Source organism: Hylobates moloch, unplaced genomic scaffold, assembly GCF_009828535.3.
Source record: "Hylobates moloch isolate HMO894 unplaced genomic scaffold, HMol_V3 SCAFFOLD_10, whole genome shotgun sequence".
Classification (NCBI taxonomy): Eukaryota; Metazoa; Chordata; class Mammalia; order Primates; family Hylobatidae; genus Hylobates; species Hylobates moloch.
In genome coordinates, this window is record NW_026652285.1 from 90,878,933 (window position 1) to 90,900,213 (window position 21,281).

The window sequence follows — 21,281 nt, forward strand, 5'->3', positions numbered from 1 at the left end:
CCAACATGGGCAGGTTCTGGTGAGGGCTCTCTTCTGGGTTACACACTGCCATCTTCTCATTGTATCCTTGCATGGAGAAAACAGGATGTGGTCAGTCCATTGCAAGCATGCTACACAAATTTAAGATTGGACATGGAAGTAGGGCCTGATAAAAATAAATGATGACATTTCATCCTGCTCAAGGAAACCTTCTGGTAACTTTATTACTAGAGATTGAAGTCCTAATTTATTGGCCAAGCATCTAAGACTTCAATATCTAGATCCAAATTTTTCTCACAGTCACATTCCCTGACAGTACCCATCATCACACCCCATATTCAAAGACGAACAAAAAAGTCTCCTGCTTGCTGCTCCACTTCAAGCTCCCAACCTCACAACCTTTGTTTTCACTGCTCTCCCTGAATCTAATAGTCTTTACAAAATTATCATGGCCAAATACTAACCTTTCCTCAACAAACAATTTCAGCATTCCTGCTTCATTTCCTTATTTCTAATCTAAACAAGCAAATGTTATTTTTGAACTCCTATCTCTTTTATTTCTAGAATTTTCTGTTTTATAATGTTACACGATAATATCTTAACTCTTAACAATCAGTAATTTTGAGGGCATGTACTGGGGGCTAAAGACAATGTCACATGCTTTCCTAACCTTAGCATCAATCCTATGGTGCTGGCGTTATCATTTTCATTTTATGAGAAGGAATTAAGATTTGCATAAGGAACACAAGGTCATACCACCTGGGTTTACATTCAGATATTTCTCAATGTGAAATCTGTGTTATCAATAACCATACTATAGTATCTCCTTATTGTTAGTAAACTTATAAAAACAAAAACTGTGTCTTGCTTATATTTGATTCCCTACACGTTGCACGTGACAGGCACCATGCTTTTTTTTATTCCTTTGCAAATTGATTTAAATTAAACTCCGCCTTAGAGCATAAGCTTTCATGAAGCTGCACACTCACTCCAAACACAAAACAACCTGAGACCTTCTTCGCCTTTGTTCATCATTGATAAGTGTTTGCTTGTTCTTTTAGTTACATTAAACTCTTTTATTCATTTTTACTTTATACTGACTCCCCATGTTCTTGTTGCTGAACTGACAATCCCTCATTTTAGCTGTTTGACAGTTTATACGCCCTGCCTGCCAGCATCAATATTTACTAATGGACTCTTTATCTTACAAAAGCTGTTTTCAATCAAGAAAGATAATGAAGAAATTACGTGACCCTAGACATGTAGCTACCAGTCACCACGGCCTGTGTCATTTGGCTTCTTTGCCATCTGTGCCCAAGCAACAGGGCAGGGCAAGGAAAGGATAGAGGAGCAGAGATAGCAGAGGAGAACTCCAAGGAGAGAGAAGATTGATGATTCAGAAGCAGGAAGGGAACAAGTTTTTGTAAGTCTGTTTCTATGGCCCAGACATTTTACATGCATGTTCCTATTTAATTCTCAAAACAATGCTAAGAGATTATGGCTAGTCCTTTTAATTTTTTCTTAAATGAAGAAAAACTGAGGATCAGAGACAAATAACTGGCTCAAAGGAACAGAAACAGAAGAGAGAGAAACTGTTTATTATGCTAAGTTAAGTCCCTGAAATTTGGAACTGTCCAGAACAGATTTGAATCCAGGCATTATCCATAGAATTCGGTAACCTTGAACAAGTTGTGTGTGTATGCATGTGTGTGTGTGTGTGTGTGCATGCATGTACATTTAGCAAATTCCTTTTTTATTCCCCAAGGCTTATAGTTTTGTATTTTTTTATTTTTCTACTTTTATCTTAGGTTCAGGGGGTAATGTGCAGGTTTATTACATGGGTAAATTGCATGATGCTGACACTTGGTGTATATGAATAATCTCATCACCACGCCTGCCTCCTACCCCCCCTCCCCACTTTGTTTATTGTTCCCATGTTTATGTCCACATGTATTTAATGTTTAGTTCCCATTCATAAGTGAGAGCATGCGGTATTTCATTTTCTGTTCCTGCGTTAGTTCGTTAGTTCATTTAGGATAATGGCCTCCAGCTGAATCCATGTTGCTGTAAAGGACATGATTTCATTATTTTTTATGGCTATGTAGTATTCCACAGTGTATATATATATATATATATATATATATATATATCATTTTTTGTAATCCAGTTCACTGTTAATAGGAATCTTTGATGATTCCATGCTTTTGCTGTAATGAACATATGAGTGCATGTGTCTTTTTGGTAGAATGATTTGTTTTCCTTTGAGTATATACCCAATAGTGGGACCACTGGGTCAAATGGTAGCTCTGTTTTAAATTCTCTTAGAAATCCCCACACTGCTTTTCATAGTGGTGGAACTAATTTACATTCCAACCAGCAGTGTGTGTCTCCTTTTCTGTGCAACCTCACCAGTATTTGTTGAATTTTGACTTTCATAACAGCCATTCAGATGGGTGAGAGATGGTATCGTATTGTGGTTTTGATTTGCATTTCTCTAATGATTAGTGAGTATGAACACTTTTTCATGTATTTTTTGGCCACAAGTATGTCTTCTTTTGAGAAGTGTCTGCTCATGTCTTTTGCCCATTTATTAATGGGGTTATTTGTTTTTGTTTGCTGATTTGTTTTAGTTCCTTATTCTATTAGACCTTTGTCAGATGCATAGTTTGCAAACAATTTCTCCCCTCTGTAGGTTGCCTCCTTATTCTGTTGATAGTTTCTTTTGCTGTACAGAAGCTCTTTAGTTTAGTTTGGTACCACTTGTCAACTTTTGTTTTTGTTGCAATTGCTATTGAGGAGTTAGTCATAAATTCTTTGTCAAGGCTGATGTCCAGAATGGTATTTTCTAGTTTTCTTTTCTAGAGTTTGTATTGTTTTAGGCTTTACATTTAAGTATTTAATCTATCTTGAGTTAATTTTTGTACATAGTGAAAAGAAGAGGTCTAGTTTCAGTCTTCTGTATATGGCTAGCCAGTTATTCCATCACCGTTTATTGAATAGGGAGTCATTTCCTCATTGTTTGTTATTGTTGACCTTGTCAAAGATCAGGTGGTTGTAGATGTTTGACTTTATTTCTGGGTTCTCTATCCTGTTCCATTTGTTGACGTGTTTGTTTTTGTACCAGTACTATGCTGTTTCAGTTACTGTAGGCTTGTAGTATAGTTTGAAGTCAAGTAGTGTGATACCTTCTGTTTTGTTCTTTTTGCTTAGGATTTCTTTGGTAAATCAGGGTTTTTTGGTTCTGCATGAATTTTAGAATAGTAATTCTAATTCTCTGTGAAATATCACTGGTAGTTTGATAGGAATAGCATTGAATCTATAAATAGCTTTGGGCAGTATGTCCATTTTAGCAATATTGACTCTTCCCACAAGTGAGGATGAAATGGTTTTTATTTTGTTTGTCTCATGTCTGATTTCTTTCAGCAGTTTTTTCTAATTCTTGTTGTAGAAATATTTCACCTCCATTGTTCACTGTATTCTGAGGTATTTTATTCTCTTTTGTGGCCATTATAAATGGGATTGTGTTCTTGACTGAGCTTGGATAATACTAGTGTATAGAAATGCTACTTATTTTTGTACATAAATTTTGTATCATGAAACTGCCGAAGTCATTTATTAGTTCTAGAAGGCTATGGGGTTTTCTTGGTATAGAATCATACTGTCTACAATGAGATATTTTGACTTCTTCTCTTCCTGTTTGGATGCTTTGTATTCTTTCTCTTGCCTGATTGTTCTGGCTAGGACTTCCAGTACTATGTTGAATAAGAGTGGTAAGAGTGAACATCTTTGTCTCATTCTGATTCTCAAGGGGAATGCTTCCAGCTTTTGCCCATTTGATGTGATTTTGGCTACTGGTTTGTCATAGATGACTCTTTATTATTTTGAGATATGTTTATTCAATTCCTAATTTGTTGATGGCTTTCAAGATGAAGGAGTATTGAATTTTATTGAAGGATTTTTCTGTATCTATTTTGATGATCACGTGATTTTGGTTGTTAATTCTATTTACGAGGTGAATCACATAACCAATCCTGCATCCCAGGAATAAAAACTACTTGATTATGGGGAATTTCCTTTTTTGATATGTTGCTGGATTTGATTTGCTAGTATTTTGTTGAAAATTTTTGCTACTGTGTTCACTGGAGATAACAGCATAAAGTTTTTTTTTTTTTTTGCTGTTTCTTTGTCAGGATTTGGTATCAGAATAATGATGGCTACATAGAATGAGTTAGGGAGCATTCCCATCATCTTGATTTTTTGGAATAATTTCAGTAGGATTTGTACTGGGCCTTCTTTATATTTCTGGTTGAATTCAGCTGTGAAGCCATCTGGTCCAGGACTTTGTTTGTTTGGTAGGCTTTTTGTTACTGATTCAATTTTGGAATTTGTTATTTGTCTGTGCAGGATTTTAATTTCTTCCTGGCTTTATCTTGGGAGGTTGAGTGTTTCTGGGGATTCTTCCATTTCTTCTATGTTTTCTAGTTTTTGTGCATAGAGTGTTTGTAATAGTGTCTGAGAATTTTTTTGGTGTTGCATTTTTGTGTGGTTGGTGGTAATGTCCCCTTTATCATTTATGACCATGTGTATTTGTATCTTTTCTCTTAATATTTTTATTAATCTAGCTAGTCTATCAATCTTGTTTAGTCTTTCAAAGAACCTACTTTTGATTTCACTAATGTTTTGTATAGATTTTCACATTTCAATGTTGTTCAGTTAAGCTCTGATTTTGTTTATTTCTTTTCTTCTGCTAGCTTTGGGATTGGTTTGCTCCTGTTTTTCTAGCTCCTCTAGGTGGCACAGTAAGTTGTTAATTTGAGATTTGTCTAACTTCTTGATGTTGGGGTTTAGTGCTATGAATTTTCCTCTTAACATTGCTTTACCTGTGTTCCAAAGATTCAGGTATGTTGTGATTCTGTTTTCATTAGTTTCAAATAACTTTTTTAATTTTTGACTTAATTTCATTCTTTATCCAAGAGTAATTCAGAAGCAAGTTGTTTAATTTCCATAAATTATTGTATGGTATTAATAGATCTTTTTGGTACTGATTTATATTTTTGTTGCTCTGTGGTCTGAGTGTTGTTGGTATGATTTTGATATTTTTGAATTCGTTGAAACTTGCTTTATAGCTGAACTGTGATCAGTCTTAGAGTATTATATGTGTCATGTGCAGATGAGAAGAATGTATATTCTGTTGTTGTCAAGTGGAGTATTCTGTAGCTGTCTACTAGATATAATTGGTCAAGTGTTTAGTTTAAGTCCAGAATATCCTTGTTAGTTTTCTGCCTTGATTATCTGTCTAATGCTGTCAGTGGGATGTTGAAGTCCCCCAGGATTGTGTGATTGTCTATATTTCTTCATAGATGTCTAAGAATTTGTTTTATGAATCTTGGTGCACTAATGTTGGTTGCATATATATTTAGTATAGTTCAGTCTTCTTGTTGGGTTGAGCCCTTTATCATTATGTAATGCCTTTGTCCTTTTTTATCATTGTTGTTTTAAAGTCTGTTTTGTCTGATATAAAAATAGCAACTCCTGATCTATTTTGTTTTCCATTTACCTGATCTTTCTCCATCCCTTTACTTTGAGCCTATGGGTGTCGTTACTTGTGAGATGAATCTCTCGAAGACAGTAGAGAGTTGGGTCTTGCTTCTTTGTTCAATGTGCCACTATATGCCTTTTAAGTGGGGGCATTTAGCCCATTTACATTCAGGGTCAAAATTGATATGTAAAGATTTGATCCTGTCATTGTGCTGTTAGCTGGTTATTATGTAGACTGGATTGTATGTCTCCTTTATCATGTCAATGGGCTTTGTGCTTAAGTGTGTTTTTGTGATGGCAAGTATCATTCTTTCATTACCATGTTTAGCACTCCCTTTATGACTTCTTATAAGGTAGGTCTAGTGGTAAATTATCCCCTAAGCCTTTGCTTGTCTGAAATTAACTTCATTTCTTCTTCACTTATGAGGATTAATTTGATGGCATATAAAATTTTGGCTGGAATTTCTTTTACATAAGGATGTTAAAAATAGGCCCCCAATTTATTCTGGCTTATAAGGCTTCTGCTGTAAGGTCTACTGTTAGCCTAATGTGGTTCCCTTTATAAGTGACCTGTCTCTTCTCTCTAGCTGCCTTTAAGATTTTTTTCCTTTGCTTTGGCCTTGGGGGATCTGATGATTATGCGTCTTGGAGATGGTCATCTTGCATAGTATCTCACAAGGATGTTCTGAATTTACTAAATTTGTTTGTTGACCTCTAGTGGGATTGGGAAAATTTTCATGGGCTGTATCTTCAAATATGTTTTATAAGTTGCTTTGTCCTTTTCTTTTAGGAATGTCAATGTTTCGTTTGTTTGGTCTCCACATAATCCCAAGTTTTTCAGAGGTTTTATTCTTGTTTTAAATTCTTTTTTATTTTATTTTTGTCTGCCTGTGTTGCTTTGAAGGAGCAGCCTACTGCTTCCGAGAGTCTTTCCTGAGCTTTGTCTATTTTTTTGATAATGTTTCCAATTGTATTTTGAAATTCCTGTAGTAAATTTTTCATTTCCAGAAATTTAGTTTTGTTCTTTCTTAAAATGGTTATCTCATTATTCAACTTTTGGATCATTTCACTGATCCTTTGGATTAGGTTTCAATCTTTTCTTATATCTATCTTAATGAGCTCCGTTGCCATCTAGGTTCTAAAATCTATGTCTGGCATTTCAATCATTTCAATCTTCTTGAGAGCCATTGCTAGGGAGCTAGAGGGCTGATGTCCCTTTATCCTTTGAAGTTGCTGTTCTTCCATTGGGACTTTTTGGTTTTATGTTTTTATGATCTTTATTTCCCTTGAGTTTTCTTTTTGAGACAGGGTCTTACTCTGACACCCATTCTGTAGTACAGTGGCATGATCATGGCTCACCGAAGGCTTGACTTCCTGGGCTCAACCGATCCTCCCACCTCAGCCTCCCAAGTAGCTGGGACTATAGGCATGTACCACCATGCCTGGCTGACTTTTAAAAAAAGAATTTGTAGAGATGGAGTCTCACTATGTTGCCCAGGCTAGTCTCAAACTCCTGAGCTCAAGTGATTTTCCCACCTCAGCTTCCCAAAGTGCTAGTATTACACACGTGAGCCATCTTGCCCAGTCTTGAGAGTTTGACTGTGGTGCAAGCTTGGTGTAATTGAATGACTTTATTTCTGGATGTTTTCAGGGGGCTCAGGCTCAGCTCTGCACTCCTGGGTTGTCTGCTCTAACCCTAGGTGGCTGGGACCAGGTCTGCAGCTATGTCCTTTAGCCCATCAAAGTTGAGTGTTGCCTGAGCTTGATGGGCTAGGACGCTCCCAGACTACTGGCAACAGCACTCTGTAGGGGCGAGTGGGGAGTCATGGGTATAAGTGCTCCAGCAGGGGTGGTAGGGGCACCATAGATGCGAAGCATGGCAGCAGTGGCAGGGGCACTGGGGGCAGGAAGCACTCCAGCAGGTACAGAAGGGGTGCTACAGGCAGGAAGTGCTTAACGTGAGCATCAGGGGTGCCATAGGCAAATGTGCTCCAAGGGGGTAGTGACAGGGCTGCAGGAGAACACATTCAGATGGGAGGCTATCAGCAAAAGTGCTCTGGTAGGGCAGCAGGGGAGCTTGGACAAAACCACTATGGTGGTGGACATTGGCAAAAGTGCTCTGGTGGGGTAGTTAAGGCTGTGCTGCATGCAGACATGGCTAGGCAGGGACTCCAAAAGGGGCTGGTGGACAGTGGGGTTCACAGATGAGATTCATCCTGGTCCTGCAGGAAAGACAGCCCTGCTCCCTTCAGGTCTAGTGAATTACGTAACTCGGGGCCATTATATCCTTATGAGCCATTCAGGGCCTGGAACACGTCCCATATTCAGCAACCCCAAGAAGGATTCCCAGCTTCCTCTCTCTTTCATCCTGGTGTCTGGGTTGTCTCTCTAATCTCTTTTAGTTCATTCCTTCAGATGATCTGTTCTGAGTATGCTGATTTACTGGATATTTTGGTCTGTTTTGGTGGGAGATGTTCTTCCTGGTGGCATCTAGTTAGCCGTCTTGCCTTGGATACCCAGTCCAAATTTTCAGTATTAATTTCCAAGCATATAAAATGAGAATAATAGAAGATCAACTCTGATGGTTTACTATGAGGATTAAATAAGATAATGGATATAAAGATTTTAGCCCAGTTTCAGATACAAAACAACTGCTGCAAATATAACAAGCCTTTACATTTTTATTCTTATTACTACTAAAATGAAATGATGGCTCCAACATTTAAATGTGAGCCCATTTCCCTTTGAATTCTATATTATTTCCATGCTATCATGAAGCCTGGACAAGTCAGTAAATAAAACGAATAAGAAAGAAAGGGCAAGAATAATATATTAAAAAGCTCTCTCCATCCTTAAAACAGGCTTCATTATGTTGATTAGACTACAGGAAGAGCCTTCTCTAGCTCAGATTAGTACTTCCAAAATTTCAGAATTTACCAAGCTTAGTCATACTCCAGCTTTCTGGGTAGCGTAATGGTACTTTATTGCCATGCTCAAGTTGATTGCTTTATATTCGTATTATAGTTTTATAGTAAAATTTGCTGTTTATCAACACATAGCATATTTATTGTGTTGATAACGTGGCAGAATACAATGTATTTGAAGCAGAATACAACCTATTTAAGTGAGAGAAATATGTTCATACTTTATTCATGCTACTCTAACATCATAGAATCCTCAATTTTTATAGTTCCCATAGGAAAAATTGTTTATAACTTTAATCCTTTGAAGATGAAAGAATGTTAAAAACTTAAAAAAATATAATCCTGAAAGCCTGGACATCTGTATACTACTTTAAACTCAATCTTGTACTGTGCGACCTTGCTCAATCTGTCTGTTGGTAATAAGGAAAATAAAGCTTTTATTTTTTATATTCACCTATGATAATATGTTTTGTCTAGCACTAATTCATATATTGATGAACAGGTGTTCTCTTTCATTTCTGCTTTTTTATAAACATGACCTGGTCTATTAGTCAATCAATGGTCTTAGTCTGTAAAAGGTGGATGCATAATCAGTATTTAATTACTAGGCATGTTATTGTCATTGATTCCTGGAAAATGTGAGAATAGCTACAAATCCTCACTTTTTACAAAAATGCACATGAACACATGCTCACACAATAAGTCCTGAATTTCAGCAGAAGCGTGTACTCCCTAAAACCCAGTCATGAATGGGTCCACACCACTGAGATTCAGTTTCACTCTACTTTTCTAGTCCAGACACCCACCACAAGCCTAATATGGTAGTTGTTCAACAGTAAGTATGCTAGCCCCTTTATCTGACATCAGCTTTATAAAGAGCTAGAACATTGTCTTTGAAAAAGAGAAGGTATGATTTGGCTGAGAAGCCAGAAGAAAGAAATGAGGTAGGAGAGCCTGATTGCTGTAGGCATGAGAGGTGACAGCACAGCGTAAAGCTCTCTGCACCACTCTGTCTAATGGCAGAGTTCTACCACCTCTCTAGGGACAAACTGGGACAGGTTCTCCCTACAGCAGCCAAGCGTGCTATTCTCTCTCCTTTTATTAGCAAGGCATCTTCCACTGAAACCCTCCTCTGCCCAGTGTCATGCACTATCCTAGAAGAGAAAGACTCTGAGCCTGGACTCCAGCCTTTTCTCTATGTTGAATTTTAGAATCTTCATGACTTACCAGATGAGATGGTTTTACAAATGAGATGGCATCTGTGAATTGTCAGAGTGGCTGGCACAGAGTTGATAAAAACAACACAAAACTGCAACAAAAAACCACTACTTTTCTTCTGAGTCTTTTTTTTTTTTTTTTTCTGGTGATCTCCTTATGTTTCCACCTTCTTGTATATGACCTCATAACTCTTCATCAGATTTCATGACCCTATTTCTTTACACAGCTGCCTTTCTGTATTCTAATAGTATACTCCAAGCATGATGCAAATGGTCTGGGGTATAGTTGATAGAAAATGAAGGATGAGTGTATAAAGCAATAAATGAAAAACTAAATGTATAAATAGAATTGTAATAATGTATGCACATATGCCTGATACTTAGGTTATAGAAAACTCTTGGTGAATGTCGCTTCCTCAGGAAAGCCTGCTTTGACCACATAATGTAGCCTTTACAGAAAGTTATGATTATATTTTTGTGTTTAGTTTTTGTCTTTCTTATAAAGACAAAAGACAGTAATCTTGTGTTTTTGTTATTTGTTTTTTGTTTTTGTTCAGTTAGGAAGAAGGTTTACTCCCGGAACAAACATTGTAGCTGGGTCAAATATTGGTCCTCAGTGTATGTGAGTAGAACAAATGAGTCACTCACTTCTGCCTCCTACCTCCCATTTCTCCTTATTCTCCCCTTCATCTTTCCTTGTATCCTTTTTATTCTGCTTTCCCTGGTTCTCACATTTATTCACCTCTTCTCTCTTTTTCACTCATTTAAAAAAATTTATATATGACCTTCCATCTTTCCTGCAAAATATAAACACATTGTAACTGATGAAAATGAACATAAAAAATGTGATGTTGATATTAATAGTAATAACTTATTTAAGGTGTGCGATATGCCAGACATTATTCTAAGCATTTTACCTAAATTAACTCACTTAACCTTCCCAGAAATCCTACCAATCAGGTACTACCCTAGTCTCCAGTCTACAGAAGGGAAAACTGAGGCTTGGAGAAGTTAATGAGCCTACTTCAGGTTATGGATCTAATAACTGTCAGAGATGGCTACAAACCAGAGGGTTTAACTTCAGAGTGTCAGGTCTTTAACCATTTAGGTACGCTACCTCCCTAAAGCCTCAATGGCCTCAAGTAATGCATTTTAGGAATCTTTGGAGAGCTTTGGATTTTATGATAAAATAAGATAGCTTTTAAATTTTCTTTGTTACTCTTTCACCAGTTTCTAAGAAAATTCACTTCACATTATCATTCTGAAAATAGATCTGACTGGATTGAAACTCTGAACCACTCTGGCCTCCCCTGCTGTCAACAGCAGCCAGTTCTGATCTAGGGAATTATGGGAGAATCCTGAACCTGTCAGGCTGCCTGACCAGGTCCTTGTCCAGTGGGTGAATGACAGCAGCAACATTTCTGTGTCTACTTGATGTGCCGTCTGGGAGCAGCCAAATCTCAGAGCTCTGTGCAGGATATCTGCAACTAAAGCCCCCAGCAAAATGCTATGTTGTGAATGAAAGTGGGCATGAGGTCAGAATGAAGGCACTGGCTGGGAGTCAGCATACCTGAGCTATAATCTTTCCTCAAGATCCCCAGCTGTGTGATATGGGGCAAGTCACTTAACATTTTCAAACCTCCATTTCTCTAGTTATTATATAAAGGGGTTTGGCTAGTACATCTTTCAAGGTCCCATTTATCTATAAAATTCTCCGAAACTCATTTAAAACAACACACAAAAGAAGAAAAGCAAAATAATGAATTGTCAGTTCAGGCAATTTGACCCCGAGGCTGCAACTCTGAAATTTAAATCAGAGCCTATATGAAACTATCTTCTTCCCCTCTCCAAAGGATGTCACTACTGAGTATTAGAATACCAAAAAAAAAAAAAAAACAAAAAGGAGAGAGAGAGTAATAACTGATGGCTTATGAAGAGTAGTAAAACAAATGAAAATCAGCAGTAAAGGTGAGTCAGGTGCTGGGAGGTGGTAGAGATCTGTAAGAAGGGACCATTAAAGTAAGAACAATGAAGAAGAAAAATGGGCCTGATGTGATCTGACAGATGGAGTTGGAGACTATGTAGGGAGAAAGTGGTGGCTGAAGCAGAACTTACCTGAGTCTGAGGCTGGATGTGTTGTTAAATTTGGCTTTTAGGAATAGTCCTTTCAAAGTGACTCAAACAACAAAGAGGACTTATTTACGACCTCATAAAGTGGAAGGTCTTCAGTATGTTTCATTCAGTAGCTCAGTGGTCTCTCTAAGCAAGTAGCTTTCTTCTGTCTCTCTACTCTGCCTTCCTTTGTGCCAATTTCAACATCATTATAAGGCTGGCTTCACTCCTGGGGTCAAGATTGTTAAGTTACTTCTTGTACTACAATTTCCCAGTAACTACTAGTGGGTTGGTTTTTGATAGCTTACCCAGAATGGCAAGTAACTATTTCTATAAAGCCCTTAGAAAATCTTCTCCCATGACTCATTGATTCAACTTTAATCACATACACATTTTTATATCAATGCCGCTGACCATGGGCATGTTGTCCTCTGACTGGCTTAAGCCTCTGTTGCCTTAATTAATCACTATAACAATGGGGTGGGGGTTCCCTATGAGATTAGATAAATTTTAAATAGTACAAGAAGAGCTGGGACACTTAATCTCCTCTAAACCCATGGCTGCTTCCCAATGGAAAAGGAGAAACATGAGTATTGGGAGACAGCAACCATGGCTATATCATGAAAAGACAAAACAAAGCAAGAATAAATACTTAAAAGAAATGACAATGAGGTTTACCCTGAGAACTAGCTTCGATTGATTGGAGTACAATAGGCACTGAAAAAGGCAGCCTGAATGCCATGTGTTTGCAACTCTTGACTTAGCAGAAAAGCATATTAAAAAGAAGAAACACATGTTGCCTGATTTTCGAAGTCCAGTTATTTAGAATCCGGAAAAGACAAAGCATGGCTAGGTAGGCTTCAGACTGCATTTGGCCCTGTATCTGCACCATATTACCCTGTATACTAAAAGTTGGGTTTACTTAATAGGCTTTTCAAATTCTGCAATTTTTGCCTATAGACTCGGCAGAGTAAATGAAAAAATTAAGACAAAATTAACACGACAAATGATATGAGATGGAACTGAATTTGATGCATAAAGTCTTTATTATATCTAGGAGGGAATAAAAGGAGCAAACCGCATAGAATGCAGTCTACAACCCATGATCATCCTGAACCTATCTCCTGGTCATTAGCACATGGGCATCAGAGAATAGACGGAGATGTTGCTCACTCAGTTTTCCAGGCTTAGACCTAACCTCACAAGTGGGGTGATACAATTGACAGAAGGGACAGGCAAAAGTTGGTAAATCACTGTGTACAAACATTGAATTCAATAAATATGTGTTTAGCATTACTCAAGTACATATTTTTCTATAAGAAAATCTAGCAAATGAAGATATATGTTCTATTTAAAATAAATTTCCAGTCTACCTGGAATGTGGGTAAGGGTGGCCTGTGTTAATGAAGTTCAACCAGGAAAATAAAAACTATTCTGAGAGGAAACCTAGTACAAGGAATTTATTGCACAAGTGATGGAAGAGATGAGAAGACAATGAGGGTCAGGGAAGCACCCCAAGATTATCAACAGCTGAACTACACAACCATCCCTAAGTTTTAAAAGGAAAGGAGACAAATCTTGATATTGCTAGATTCTGAGACAAGGTCTCATAGAATCACAGGATATTTGTCCAGTGGACTAAACAGAGAAACAAAGGAGAACCAGCCATGAGTATAGACATCACCTAAGGTGGAAGTGGAGGTGGGTGTTGAGGGACAAATACTCTGGATTCTCCCTTCCTCTCACCCTCCAATACCATTTCAGTGCTCCTATTGTTTGAATATCTATGTATCTCTTCATATGAGATTCTGGACCATGCAGTATACAGGTCTATATTCCACAGAACAGAGATATGGAAGAACAAAGAATTAAGCTTATGAAAACCAGGCAGGACTGACAGAAATTGTCATAATAGCTATAATTTCTTACTTACTATGTGCTAAAGGAGGATGCTAAATATTTTGCATCCTATTTTATCTCGTCCTCCCAACAGACTCATGAAATAAGTTCTATTATCAGTCTTATTTTTTCAGTGAGGAAACTTGCTTGGAACAGTTAAAGAAAACAAAAGAACTTCCTCAAATTATATGGCTTATGAAAGGCTGAGCCAAGATTCAAATCCATGTCTGTCAGTTTGTCAAGCCCAAGTTTTCCACCCTAAGTTGATGACACAGACTACCATAGCAGGCAGGCTGTAAGATGTGTCATAACATGCCCAAGTTCTTCATGAAGATGGTAAGAGCTTGAATTGGGTGTATCTAAGAAGCAATTATAAAGGCTAGGACACTGGAGTTATTTCTTCAAAAATGAGAGCACAGAAATGACATGGACAAAAATAGATATGGTGATAATTGGGGAAGCAGTGCTGGAGACACTAGTGCAAATGGGAGAGATAGCATAGGTATGAACAATGACAGGAAACTGCAGGACATTTTAAAGAAGGGCGTGTGTGTGTGTGTGTGTGTGTGTATGTGTGTGTGCATGTGTGTGAGAGAGAGAGAGAAAGAGAGATATCTAGTTTAAATATTGTACAGAATAACATTCAAAATATAGTTTAGAACCTGAGGTTAGAAGGCCTTTGATTTAGGCTAAGGTGCATTTTAAAAGAAAGTAAAAACACAAATAATTTATAATAATTTTTTAATGTTTGCATAATTTATAAAACTCTTCTAAATCCGTTATTCTCCAGCCAGCCTTGATATAACTCAGACTATTTTTGCTGCTTGTATATGATGGCATTGAGGCTCAAGAAAGGTAATCAACTTTCCAACTATTGCATACTGACAGAGTTTGGATAATTGTCCCTACCCAAATCTCATATTGAAATGTAATCCCTAATGTTGGAGATGGGGCCTGGTGGGAGGTGTTTGGGTCATGGGTGTGGATCCCTTATGGCTTGGTGCTGTCCTTGTGATAGTGCATAAGTTCTTGAAAGATCTGCTTGTTGTAAAGTGTGGCACCTCCCCACCCACCTTCTCTCTTACTCCTGCTTTTGCCATGTGATGTGCTTACCCCTGCCTTACCTTTCACCATGAGCAAAAGCTCCCTGAGGCCTCTTCAGAAACCAAGCAGATGCCTGTGCCATGCCAGCAGATGCCTGTGCCATCCTAGTACAGCTTGCAGAACCATGAGACAATGACATCTCTTTTCTTTATAAATTACCCAGTCTCAGGCATTTCTCTGTACTAATGCAAGAATGGCCTAACACAGAAAATTAGTACTGAGGAGTGGGGCATTGCTATAAAGATACCTGAAAATATGGAAACAATTTTGGAAGTGGAAAATGGGAAGCTGGAAGAGTTTGGAAGTTTCAGAAGAAGATAGAAAGATGGGAAGCTTGGAACTTCTTACAGACTGGTTAAATGGTTGTGACCAAAATACTGATAATAATATGAACAGTGAAGGCCAGGCTGATGAAATCTCAGACAGAAAATAAGAAAGTTACTGGGAACCGGAGTAAAAGTCACCCTTGTTATGCCTTAGCAAAGAGCTTGGCTAGCAAAGAGCTTGGCTGCATTCTGCTTACGCCCTAGGATTTCTGTGAAAATTTGAACTTGAAAGTGATGATTTACTGTATCCGATGGAAGAAATTTCTAAGAAGCAAAGTGTTTAAGAAGTGGCAAGTCTGCTTCTAACAACATATACTCAGATGTGGAACCAAATAAATGACTTAAAGTTGAAAGGTATATTTAAGGGAAAAGAAGAGTGTACAAGTTTGGAAAATTTGCAGCCTGGCCATATGGCAGAGAAAGAGAAAACTTACTCAGGAGAGGAATTCTGGCGGGTTGTGGAGCAATCATTTGCTATAAGATTTATATAATAAAAAAGCTAGGTGCTGATAGCCACAAATATGGCAAAAAGGCCTTGAAGGCATTTCAAAGATATCTGAGGCACTCCCTTCCATCACAAGCCTGGAGGCCTAGGAGGACTAAATGGTTTTGTGGGCCAGGGCCAGGATGGTGCTGTCCCACACAGCCTTGAGACACTGCTCCCTGCATCCAGGCAGCTTCAGCTTCAGCTGTGGCTCAAAGGGCTCCAGTACAGCTAGGGCTGCTGCTTTGGAAAAGGCAAGCCACCATAAGCCTTGGCAGCTTCCATGTGATATTAAGTCTGGCAGCCCACAAAGTGCAAGAGTGAAGGGGGTTTGGCAACCTCTGTTTAGATATCAGAGGATGTATGAGAAACCCTGGGTGCCCAAACAGAAGCCTGTTGCAAATGCAGGCTCTCACTGAGAACCTCTATTAGGGCAGTATGGAGGAGAAATGTGAGCTTGGAACCCCAACACAGAGTCATCACTGGGGCACTGCCTAGTAGAGCTGTGAGAAGGGGACCACTGTCCTCCAGACCCCAAAATGGTAGATCCACTGGCAGTTTGCACCCTGTGTTTGGAAAAAGCTTTAGGTACCTGTGAGAGCCGCTGCAAGGGCTGAACCCTGCAAAACCACAGGGATGGAGCTGCCCAAGGCCTTAAGAGCTCATCCTTTGTACCAGAGTACCCTGGATGTGGGACATTAAGTCAAAAGAGATTATTGTGGAGCTTTAAGATGTAATGACTATCCTCGGTTTCAAATTTGCGTGGGACCTATAGCCCCTTTCTTGTGGCCAATTTCTCCCTTTTGACACAGGAATGTTTACCTAATGCATATATCACCAATGCATCATGGAAGTAACTAACTTGTTTTTGATTTTACAAGCTCATAGGTGGAAGGAATTTACCTTGTCTCGGATGAGACTTTGGACTTTCAAATGAATTCTGGAATGATTTAAGACTTTGGAGGAAGGTATGATTATATTTTATAATGTGAGAAGGATGAGATTTGGGGGTCCAGGGGGTGTAATGATATAGTTTGGATACATCTCTTGCCCAAATCTCATGTTAAATTGTGATCCCCAGTGTTGGAGGTGGGCTCTGGTGGGAGGAGTTTGAGTCATGGGGAAGGATCTCTTATAGTTTGGTGCTGTCCTCACCAAAGTGAGTGAGTTTTCACAAGGTCCAGTTATTTAAAAGTGTGTGGCACCTCCCCGCAACCCCCTGCTCCTGCTCTGCTATGTGAGATGCCTGCTCTTGCTTCACCTTCTGCCATAAGTAAAAGCTCCCTGAAGCCTCCCAAGAACCAGAGCAGATACCTGTGCCATGCTTGCACAACTTGCAAAACCATAACCCAGTTAAACTTCTGTTCTTTGTAAATTACACAGTCTCAGGTATTTGTTTATAGTAATACAAGAATAGCCTAACACACATAGTAAATATTACATGAGAGTCAAGACTAGAACTCTTGCTGCTTAGCTCCTAATCTCAGATCTCTTCACATATAATCAATATGAATTTGTGAATAAATTATATATTTGGCTTCAAGACACAGCAACTAATTCTAGATAACTTAAAGGAAAAGGAGCCTCATTATAAGCATAAAAGAGAGTCATGTTTCCTTGAGGTAAAGGTACAATTCAGACTGCATGATACTGGGACTCAGGTGAAAAAAACCATGTTAATTTTATCTTGATCTGTTTAATCTTCTCCCAGACCAATAACTTTCCCCACTTTTTCAGTCCACTTAGAAAGAATAAGAGAGAGATACCCATGTCATCACAGAATCTGGATTTAAGTTCTAATAGCCCAAAATTATCTGTCCCTCTCTCTCTCTCCACCCCAAACTCTCAGGAAGAAACTGTACCTAGACCAATTTTGATCAGGCATCTCTGTTTAATCCAATCAGCAGTGAGAAATATGTGTATATAGTCACATAATTAAAAATGGTTGGCAGGGACTCCCAGTAAAGTGAGGTTACTGGAGAACATACTTCAAATGGTATTTATCACACTATGACTGTATTATAAGAATTTTTCTACTGTCAGATGGGAGAAAAGGCCATGTTTCTGTTTATCAATAAAGGCTCTAGACCAGCACAGAAAGAAGCAGGATGATCAATTGCTCAGATTGCCTGAAGAGCAAACCCATGCCCCCTCCTGGGCAACGCCCATCAAGCAGAGAAAACAGAGGGAATGCCTTAGGTTTCTCCATTAATTCACATCCAACCTGGTGACTTCTAGTCCTCCAGAGTCTTTTGCTCAGGCAAAAGGAAGAATTCCACATGAAGAAGATTAAGAAGTCTCATTCACATGTTGTTATTTCATTTTAAACCTGAGAACCTGACTCTCTGGGATGCACCACTCTTAATAAACTTAGAATGAATTCAACATTTTATAATAAAAATGTCCCTTAGGTGGGTACAGTTAACAAAGCACCTGTATTGCTCTGATCTCATTTGATTCTCACAACAACTTTTTATCATGGGAAGGGTAGGAAAAGCTTTTTGTTTCCCTATTTCACACATGAGTCTACTGAGGTTCATAGAGGCTCACAGCATCATGAGGTAGTTGGTGCCATTTCGATTAGATGCCAGGTCTCTTTATTCCCAATCCAATGCTCTTTTCTATTATACCACAATTTTTACCTTGTAAGATCCCTCTCCTATTTCTTTCTTTTCTTAAATTTTATTAACCACCCCTCTTTGGCTTCTCTTTATCACCTTAAATGTATTTTTCCTTCTAGAACATAAAATTATTTGCTATAATTGAGTCTCTTTGTTTGCAACCATGTTTTCCCTTTCATTGCCTATTGTTTCATTTGGAGATATGCAGCCAGCATTACAACAGGTATCTACTTTTCAACATGTGAGAAGCTCATCTGATGAAATTACAATTCCTAGCTAAAAGAGGCAATTAGAATAAAGTATACACTGAAGAGAGACCCATGCCTCCATTGGATTACCTTGGTTGCTTTTCAGAACGTTATTACCCAAACTCCTTTTTCCCTTTCTTATCTCTTCATCTGTCTTAGACTGTTCTTGCATTGCTATAATGAAATATCTGAGAAGGGGTAAGTTTGAAAGAAAAGAGGTTTAATTGGCTCACAGTTTTGCAGGCTGTACAAGCATGGTGCTGATGTCACTTGGCTTCTGGGGAGGCCTCAGGGAGCTTTTACTCAAGGTGGAAAGCGAAGTGGGAGTGTGCATGTCACATGGTGAATGCAGGAGCAAGTGAGAAGGAACAGAGGGAGAGATGCCATACACTTTTAAACAACCAGATCTTATGAGAATGCAGAATGAGATCCCACTTACCACCAAGGGCAGCTCAAGTGATTCATGAGGGATCAACCCCCATGATCCAAACACCTCCCACCAGGCCCCACGTCCAACATTGGGGGTTACATTTAAACATGAGATTTGGACAGGGACAAATAACCAAACTATATATCATCCCTAATTTTTTCTCTGCAAAATCATTTTTCAGAATTTGTTTTACAGTTGAAATCTGAAGAAATGGTGCCCCCAACATCTTTTTTGTATTTTTAAAAGGAGTCTCACTCTGTGGCCCAGGCTGGAGTACAGTGACACAATCTCAGCTCACTGCAACCTCTGTCTCCTGAGTTCAAGTTATTCTCATGCCTCAGCCTCCCAAGGTAGCTGGGATTATAGGAGTCTACCACCTTGCCCAGTTAATTTTTGTAGAGACAGGATTTCACCATGTTGGCCAGGCTGGTCTTGAACTCCTGGCCTCAAGTGATCAGCCTGCCTTGGCCCCCCAATGTGCTGGGATTACAGCCATGAGCCACTGTGCCAGGCCCCAACATCTTTATTTTTCAAATTCAATGGCTTGGCATTGGAGAGAGCCAGTTGTAACTCACTTTCACACAACACTGCTACCATTTCCCAGGAAGGTGGTTCTTCTCTATAGCCCTCTTTGGACAGGCATGCTTTGGAATTTGTATGTCCTGAAGTTGGGAAACAGGACAGAATTGGTGAAGTTTTTAGGTATACTAGTATCCAGGTGATGGACACAGGAAGTAAAAACAAAGGCTCTTTGGATATCTGCATTCACCAGAATAGAGCTTGGAATTCTGAACATGTAATGCTGGAGCTAGGACAAACTGCAAAGATCCTTTGGCATTGTGCCGTCGAGGAAACTGAGGTAAAGTATAACAGAGGGACTTGCTGAGAGTCACCTGCAACATCCCAGGTCAGCGAGGTGTGCAGTAAACCTTGCTGTGCCCCTTTGGTTTACAGGCTGCTGCCCCTTTGTATTGAAATGAAGCATGCAGGAGGACTCCGTGAAATTACCTTTGGAAATTTCCAGCTGGGTTATACCCTCTTAATACCAGGTTTAAATGAACAGTGTGGGTGTAAAGAATGTTTCCAAAGGGTGGGCTGTGGGGATGGTGGAGTTGGTGATGGAAATGAGAGAAATGGAAAGAAATGGTTTCTATGATGAGATTCTCACCAGGAGCTAAAATCATCCAATGCGGTGGAAGCGAGGAGTTGTGTTTGATGTGTGTTGAATTCTGGATAGCTATTTAAGCTGGAAGTGGTGAATTCATGGGCTATCCTGCGTCTCTTGGAAGATAGTTCAACCTTTCCTTTGTCCTTCCCCTAGTAGGAACCAAGAAGAAGGGTAGGGTATGGAAATGGCAGGTGGGTGAGGTTTAACACAATTTTGAAGTCTACCAAAACACACATCTTTCTGCTGAGCAAATCATGGTGTCTCCTGGGCACCAACCTAGGAAAGTGAGTCTTAATCATGAGGCGATCTGTGCAGCACAAAGAGCATTTGATCTGGAGTGGCAGCAGGAGGGTAATCCAGAAAAGCTGGCCTCAACTCATAATAAAGGAGTGGTGGGCCTATTTATTAAAATAGTAACAATGAGCCAGCAAACATTAAAAGAGCTTGACTATATGCTGGGCACTGCCCTTGGCACTTGCCCTCAATCATTTCATTTATTTATCACCTCAAACCTATCTGTGAAAGTAAGTATTGTTATCACTGTGATAAAAATGCATAGGATTAGAAAAGTTAACTAATTACCAAGATCACAAAACCGTCAGTGGAGAAACAGGATTGTAATTCAAGTTAACCTGTTCCAAGGCCTGTGCTCAGTAATAGATACAAGTAATTTCATAGTATTCTTGAATACAAAAACAGCCTGATTTTTGAAGCCCAATTCTAAGTCCTGTCTGAATCCTGAATCTGCACTTCTAATCTTTATAATACTAGATCTATTTCTAACCTCTTGGTTAGAAATCAAAAGTGCTCAAGAAAATCAGTCAGTAAATGGGAATCAGACAGGGCTGGGTAAATAGTGAAGTATGGTGAGAAGGGAAGGATCAAACAAAATGGTTATGAAAGAACAGAACAGTGTTGAGAAGCCAAGCAGGGAAAGCTGAATATAAAAAGCTCATGGTTATGACAAAGAATTCACTTTAACAAGCTTGTTTTTCCATTCTCTCCCCCCAGCTGATCTGATGACAATCTCATTCCAACTAAATTCTCTTGTGTCGTAAATCTCTGTTTTTCCATCTCATTTTTTCTCACCTATTTTATTTTTGTTCCATTAAACACCACCTCCTCTTCCTTCCTGACCATTTCATTTTCTGCCTGGCCTCGAGATGCTCCCCAAGCATTTCAACAGCTTGACTTCTTCCTCTGCTAGGGGACTAATAGCTTTTTGTTGATC

At 38.9% G+C, this 21,281-nt stretch overlaps 1 long non-coding RNA gene across 1 annotated transcript in view; it reads right to left on the reverse strand.

Moving 5' to 3' along the window:
- LOC131384493 (uncharacterized) overlaps window positions 1-9,784 on the reverse strand; it is a 39,215-nt gene extending 29,431 nt beyond the window's left edge. The window contains exon 1 of the long non-coding RNA XR_009215382.1: window positions 9,669-9,784. This is a non-coding gene — a long non-coding RNA (uncharacterized LOC131384493). The remainder of the gene's footprint in view (window positions 1-9,668) is intronic.
- Between the last annotated feature and the right edge of the window lie 11,497 nt (window positions 9,785-21,281).